Raw genomic sequence first — 8164 nt, 5'->3', positions numbered from 1 at the left:
CTCACTTAGCTTCCTCTTGCTCATCTGTAAAATGAGGATAATAATCCCTACCTCACTGGCTGAGAGTAATAAAATCATGTCTGTAAAGCACATTTGGCATAGTAGGTGTTTAGTAAGTATTTTCTAGCTATTTAACTAGAGGGTGCTCTGTGAAATGTATTAAACAGAAGCCAGAGCAGGAAGAGATGAGACCAAGGTTAATAAGCTTGGAAAATAGCCACAACGATAGGAAAAGCTCAGTGCCTGCTATGTATGTGCCAGATGTGTTTGCAACCCCAAGGAAGGAAGCCAACTATTAAAAGTTTAATGATCTGTTTTGACTACTTCAATAAATGGATGATAGGATCTAAGTCACCCGCCAGAGTGAGTGAAGAAGGTGTCACAGAAAGGGCAAGGTTTGGGGGGTGGGGCGCCTGGGTGGCTCAGTCGGTTAAGCATCCGACTTTGGCTCAAGTCATGATCTCACTGTTCATGGGTTCGAGCCCCATATCGGGTTCTATGCTGACAGCTCAGAGCCTGGAGCCTGCTTCAGATTCTGTGTCTCCCTCTCTGCTCCTCCCCCACTCGCCCTCTGTCTCTCAAAAATGAATAAACATTAAATTTTTTAAAAAAAAAGAAAGGTCAAGGCTTGCACTGAGTCAGAGGGGCAGGAAGTGGAAGGGCATTTAAGACAAAGGAATCAGTGTGCACAAAGTCCCAAATCAGGAGAGAAGACCTTGTCTGGGAAATGACAAAGAGCTCAGCATATTTGAAAAAGCTGGAAAGGAGATAAAACAGGGAGCTAAGCTAGATGGGCACCATACAATCAGGAATACCCTATATCGTACAGAAAGTGGGCCTCCTGGGCACTGGGGTCTCCTGGGAGATTTTTTTTTTACATTTAAAGTGCCAGATTCCACCTAATGGAGAAATGGCTGTCTCCAAGTCTGGGGCAGGAAATATGCGAGATGAGCCTGCCTGAGATATTTTGTCATGCCAGAAAGTAAAGAGGCTAGTCAAGACCACTGTGTGTCAAAAGGACTCAGATGCCATCTTTAAAGGGACTCCCACAGGCCAAAGACAGGACAACTTGAGCATCCAAAAGAATAATGATTACAATGGGTCAAAACACCAAATATATAAAGATCCAGAAGTTAGGCCCACAAGTTCCTAAAGTTACCAAAAAAACAAAAACAAAAACAAAAACTTATAGGTTGCTTTTGGTGACCAGCACCAATTCATTTTTCTGAAAACTGAAAATAAAGAGAAAGAATTAAGTCTGTATCCTTCCTTTCTTATACAAACCCTATCTCATAGTAACCAAAGAGTTTATGAGGGAAAAATCTTTATAGACGTATTAGCTAATGAATGCAGAAGGAATAATAAAATTAGTGGCGCCTAGGTGGCTCAATCGGTTAAGTGTCCGACTTCAGCTCAGGTCATGATCTCATGGTTCATGGGTTCAAGCCCCACGTTGGGCTCTATGCTGACAGCTCACAGCCTGGAGCCTGCTTTGGATTCTGTGTCTCGCTCTGTCTCTGGCCCTCCTCTGTTCACGCTCTGTCTCTCAAAAATAAATGTTTCAAAAATAAAATAAAATTTAGAAGAAAACATCATCTTTTGGCAACCCCAAATGAAATAATGGATCCAGGCAATGATCATCAAAGCTTCCTAGTAATGGGGTATATGGGCAACTTCATAAAGACTGATCAGGCTGTTGTCAGCTGAATCTACAGATCGATCTCACAGCACTGAAAGTGAAACCACAGGATATTATGTGCTTCTGGATATGACGCAGTAGGAAACTCATAGCACCACCTATGAAGTATTTTTACTTCTCCCTCCTTTTCCCTCCAAAAGAAACCTCTAAACCTGAAACTAATCAAGCTTCTAGCTTGATCAATACAAAAGAAATGCAGAGGACAGAGGAACATGCTAAATGACCCAAGGAGTCAATCAGTCAAATTCATAAAATAGGAAAATCTAATCAGCAAAACTAAAGGGCAACCGATGGAATGGGAGAAGATATTTGCAAATGATATATCAGATAAAGGGTTAGTATCCAAAATCTATGAAGAACTTATCAAACTCAACACCCAAAAACCAAATAATCCAGTGAAGAAATGGGAAAAAGACAAGAATAGACACTTTTCCAAAGAAGACATCCAGATGGCCAACAGACACATGAAAAAAAAATGCTCAACATCACTCATCATCAAGGAAATGCAAATTAAAACCATAAAATAAGAAAATCTATATTCAAATGACCTATTCAATAAATACATGGCCTAGGAAAAAAGATGGGAAAAGGAAAATGCTATCAATTTTAAAGACTTAAGAGACATATCAACCAGATGCAGTATGTGAACCTTGTTTGGGTCTTGATTCAAACAAACCAACTGTAAAAAATATATTTCCGGAACAGTTGGGTAATATTGAACAAAGAGTGGGTTTTAAGAAATATTAAGAAATTGTTAATTTTGCTATATGTGTTATAATGGTATTGTGATTTTTTAAAAGAATTTATCTATAGAGATACATTCTGATGTATTTATGAGTGAAATTATATGATATTTGGATTTACTTTAAAATAATACAGTTTTAGGGGCACCTGATTGGCTCAGCCAATTAAGCATCCCAACTTCTCTTAGGTCATGATCTCATAGTCCGTGAGTTCGAGCCCCATGTTGGGTTCTGTGCTGACAGCTTGGAGCCTGGAGCCTACTTCGGATTCTGTGTCTCCCTCTCTTTCTGCCCCTCCCCTGCTTGCACTCTGTCTCTCTCTCTCTGTGCGTCTCTCTCTCAAAGATAAATAAACATTTAAAAAATTACAAAAAAAAAAAAATAATACAGCTTTAAAAAGAATGAGGTGGGTGGGGAGCAGATGAAAAAAGAATGGCCAGATGTTGACAGTGTTGAAGTTGGGTACACAGGCATACATTATATTGTTTTCTCTGTTTTTGTGTAGGTTTGAAAATTACCATGAAACTGCTTTTGTTTTACAAATGTTGGGCCTTTTACAGAACTCACCTCCTACCTTTCCAACAACTCTGTAAGTTCCCCTATGTTTACATAATAGGAAATTGAGGTTCACAGAGCTAAAGGCCTGCCCCCAGTCACACCATGGGCAAATGGGAAGCCAAGATTCAAACAGAAGGTTTTCTATCCACAAAGCCTGTCCACCTGTGCCAGAATAGAGATTCCAGACACCTGCCTCCCACCCCCAAAAGAAGCTTTCCCTGACTGTCCCTGAGGACCTTAGGAACAGGAAAATACTAAGAGTGACAGTCAGTGAAGGCCCTTGTGAGCCGAAAGACCCTGGGATAGCTGATCCAACCTCATGCAACAGAGCTGGTCACAGCCACCACTTACACCTGAGGTCAGCTCAAGGTCACATTGCTAACTGGGTAAGAACTAGGCCTTTCAGTTCCCATTGGTCTTTGTTCAAAATCCAGACAGATTCTCCTATAGGCTTGTAGGCACAGATGTTGACAGTAGTTTGTGCCTCATTTTCCCCAGGAAAAGATATGCATGAGCTGAGAGGGAGGCAGGACGGCAGGTAGCTAAGAGCACAAGTTTGGAAGGAAGGCCTCTGTTCAAATCCCAAGTTAGCCACTTTCTGGCTGTATGCCCATTAGTGAGTACCTCGTAAAATGAGTTGGTGTGGGTTTCTTCTGCTATTACACAATTAGGTCTGTTGTACCTCTGGCCCTTTTGCTAAATGAGAATAGCTGGCTGGAAGCCCTGTGTGAGGGAGAATCACAGATAGCAGAGTCAGGAGGCTTCTATTCTGTGGTGCCAACATCCACACTGCAAGCTCTAGGTGACTAGTAAAAAAATTTTTTTTAATATTTTATCATTTTTTTGAGAGCAAATATGAGCGGTCAGTGTGTGTGTGTGTGTGTGTGTGTGTGTGTGTGTGTGTTGACAGAATCCTAAGCAGGCTCCACACTGTCAGTGCAGAGCCAGATGTGGGGTTCAATCCCATGGACTGGGAGATCATGACCTAAGCCGAAATTAAAAGTCGGATGCTTAACCAACTGAGCCAACCAGGAGCCCCTGACCTGAGATATTTAATTCAATTTCTTTAGAGAAGAGCCATACTGTTTTCTGCCTGGGAGAAATGTTACCTGCACTTTGGAAACTTGAGTATAGAGAAGGGTAGGACAGTAGGTTGGAGCGGTTATCCAACCCCCTCTCCATTCCCATCCACCCCAGGTTGTGTATGAGTTTATTATATACTGAGTAGATACAAAAGAATATTATAAACTATGTGTAGGACATACAAATAACAGTACAAGTGACACCCATGAGCTTACTAACTAGCTTAAGGAATAAAATGTCCTATTTTAGTTCACTTTTCTCCCTCCTCCCTTCTTCCATAACCTGTTGACTTTGAGCCCAAAGCCTCCATGGATTTTTTTCAAGCCAACTGACTCCTGTCTCCTCTTTAGTTGGCTAAGAGAATATTCTCGACTGCTACTTCCACCTGATTCATTCATCAAGAGCTCTCATCCTCTTCCACATTCCAAGCACCTGTTGAAATTTCTCATTCATCAGTTATCCATCTTTAAAACTGAAACGCCCCGGGGCGCCTGGGTGGCGCAGTCGGTTAAGCGTCCGACTTCAGCCAGGTCACGATCTCGCGGTCCGTGAGTTCGAGCCCCGCGTCGGGCTCTGGGCTGATGGCTCAGAGCCTGGAGCCTGTTTCCGATTCTGTGTCTCCCTCTCTCTCTGCCCCTCCCCCGTTCATGCTCTGTCTCTCGCTGTCCCAAAAATAAATAAACGTTGAAAAAAAAAAATTAAAAAAAAAAAAACTGAAACACCCCAACATGGCCTCACCAAGCCCCCTTAACTGTTTTCTTTATCTCCGACAGAATTTGTCACCTTCTAAATGATTTCTTTGGTTTATTTATGTCTGTTCTTATTAGAATATAAGCTCCAGGATGGCAGAAATTTTTATCAGATTTATTTCACTGCTCTACCATCAAGGCCTAGAAGAAGAGTTTTCATATAATATGACTTCAATGAATACCTGTTAAATGAAGTCTTCTTTCTAGTTCTCTTTGCTGTTGAGTGTTTAGTACTTTTAGAATTTACTATACTTCTTTTTCACTGGGGTCTCAAGAAAGATGGGAGCCCAACATGGGTGCTACTAGTGCCTCCTGAACTAGAAGTCTCAAAGTCAGTTGTTCTTAATGTGTGTGTGTGGGGGGGGGGGGGGGGGGGATTGAGGACCCTTATAAGATTTTGATGAAACCTACAGAATCTATAAATCAGCATTTACATCTAAAATTTTACATATAGTTTATGAACTTCATCTTAAGGACCTGTGATCTTAGAACTTTTCTGGAAAGATGCATAGAAACTGTTAACTTGGTTGTCCCAGAAAGGAGGAAGTGGGGAGTTCTCATTTCATTATGTACCCTGTACATTTCAATTTTGTATAAAGTGTAAGTTTAAAGTTGTAGAAACTAGTTAAATATTTTAAAGGAACCTATGTTCTGGCACTTAGGGGTGATCACAAACTCACATGTCTTCAGGGGCCAGGGAGGTAAACGCACTTGGCCAATGGTGGTGGTTGGGGCTGTTGCTAATCAGAACTTGGATATCCCACTCAAAGTGCTTAACTTTCACAGCACGGAAAACATGGTGTTGATCAAACTCGATATCCCCACTGTCAGCCCTCAGAGGACTATTGGTTAGCAACCTCTGTTTTGCCCTCTGCTTAGAGTGATAGATATCCTAGGTTGTGTTTGAAAACCTTTCTGGGTAGTCAAAGAATCCTCAGTGCTAGGGTATGCAGAATCTCTGAAGTGGTAGAAGGAAAAAGAAAATAGAAAACCTCTTAGAAATGACCTGGGAGCTCCAGAGAAAATGGTGGTGCATGACACAAATTTTACAAAGGGGTAGCCAAGTCTCCCTTTTGCCTATTTGTCCAACCCCTGCCTAGTGGGGCCTCCCAGTCCCATTAGAGAACAAAGGGAGGATGGTAGACAATGACAACACCAGGTATGAGAGACAGATGGGGTAGGTCTAGGTCCAGGAAGGAGAGCTAACCTCAGGGCAGGCTTCATGAAGGTGGACCAGGAGTCAGGCAGGCCCTGAAGGGTCTGGGTTGAATATCAAGTGGAGAGGTGGGAGGGCTGTATTCCTAGCAGAGTAAACAGTAGGATCAAAGGTTCCAGGTAGAAAATCAAGAGGCCTCTTTGGAGAAGAGAATTCATGAGGTTTGGCTCATGGGAAGAAACACAGGAAATAAGCTTGGAAAGCTAGGTTCCACAGGGTTAGGTACTCCTGGTCCTCTAATTTACATTTGGGATGAAGCTAAGGAACTGTTTTTTCCCCTGTGACCACTTCATCCTGCAGAGCCTGTGTACTTGGCCCCATAGAACCACCAGAGGGAGGCTTGGTTGGGGTCCCCCAGTGACTGACCACTGCTCCATGACCAAGTTCCCCCAGGTAGTCATTGACTTACAGAGGCTCTGAGGCCCTGAATGGGTTATAGATGTATCTCAGTCCATCCTCTTCCTCCTGAGCAATTAACTAAAATTCAGGGAAGAGAGAAGTCCATCAAGACCCAGAGATGGGATGTATGTTGCCCAGGGTCTCAGAGCAAATTGAGGGGCTCACTCTCCTCTTTTTTTCTCAGGCTGTCTCTTAAAAATAAAAAAAGCTTATTTATTTATTTTGAGAGAGAGAGAAAGAGAGAAAGCATGCGCACAAGCAGGGGAGGGGCAGAGAGAAAGGGAGAGAATCCCAAGCAGGCTCCTCACCGTCAACATGCTGCCTGACATGGGGCTCGATCCCACAAACTATGAGATCATGACCTGAGCTTAACCAACTGAGCCACCTAGGCGCCCAGCATCAGGCTGCCTCTTGAGGTTTACATGTCAACTCCAAGTACATCTCAACGATCGCCACCACAATCCTCTTCATATTTACCCCATGAGGTGCCAGGCCTCATGCCATGTTCCTGATGTGAGCATTAGCTCACTGAGTTCTAAGAACAAGCCTATAATATAGATACCACAATTATTCCCATCATCAGATGAGGAACTAAAGCTCCAAATAGGGGGGGTGGAGGGTAAAATAGCTTTCTCCTGAAAGATAGAGCTGAGATTCCGACTCAGAGTCATTCAACTACAGAGCCCATGTACATCAGATGAATGAAACCTCACTGTGGCAGTGAAGAATGAGGACACATGAATCCTCAAGGCTTGTGGGCAGCATTTCCAGTGGCTAAAGGGTTGAACAGGGCAAGTGCAGCCCCAATAGTTCTTCCTGTAGAACCCAAAGGAGGTACCAGGCACCAACAGCCAGGATTTTCATCTGATTCATTTTCCCCCACTAGGGACTATTCAAATGTAACCTCCATGAGGGCAAATGATTTGAGCCAGCCAGCAGCTGAGAGATCTAACGTGAATGGAGGGCAGGAGGGCATGTGCACTTGAATGACAGTGACTTGGTGACAGAACCTTTAAAATGCTCCCAGATGAGCAGAGTGGCTAAAGTAATCTCATTAGGAATTATTCTGCCAAGTGATAACATTAGTAAAGCAAAATTCAGCCTGAATTATCATTTGGGATAAACCTGGATTAGAGTTTATGGGAGGTTCTCCTTCCAGTTCTCAGCCCTTTGCCACATCTCAGGAGCTGAGAACTGGAAGGAAGTGCAGGTATCAGCCACCAGGTTGCAGGTGGGAAAGCTAAAGCCCAGAGAAAGTTTAGTTGAGAAGGTAGGGAGCCCCAGGCCTGCTTCTAGCTCTGCCTCCTCAGCCCTCACAGCTGGGCAGAATTCCAAAGTCATCAGCTGGACCAGGCTCTGTACTACAATACCCAAAGTAACACTTCTCAATTCAACAAGGGGCTGGACTGGGATAGGTCCCCACCTCTCTGTGCTATGGGTCCCCAGGAATTGAATGACTTGGCCTCCCTCCCAGACCCCAGCACACAAGCTCCTGCCTTCCAGCAGATCCTGACTGAGCTCACAACTGTCTGCTGACCCCTTGTGGTCACTGTGGGATCTGTCCTGGCCCAGTAGCCTGGGCCTTGGTTGCTCCTCTGGGACATTCTGGCCTAATAACCTCACTTCTCAAGGCGCTTTCCCACCACTTACCTTGTGGGGTCCTCCCTACAATCCCAGGAGGCTAGGAGAGCCAGGATCCCCACTCCCACTTTACAAA

Source organism: Lynx canadensis, chromosome D3 (genome assembly GCF_007474595.2).
Source record: "Lynx canadensis isolate LIC74 chromosome D3, mLynCan4.pri.v2, whole genome shotgun sequence".
Classification (NCBI taxonomy): Eukaryota; Metazoa; Chordata; class Mammalia; order Carnivora; family Felidae; genus Lynx; species Lynx canadensis.
The sequence above is the reverse complement of the archived record's forward strand: the minus strand, read 5'-3'. Positions refer to the sequence as shown.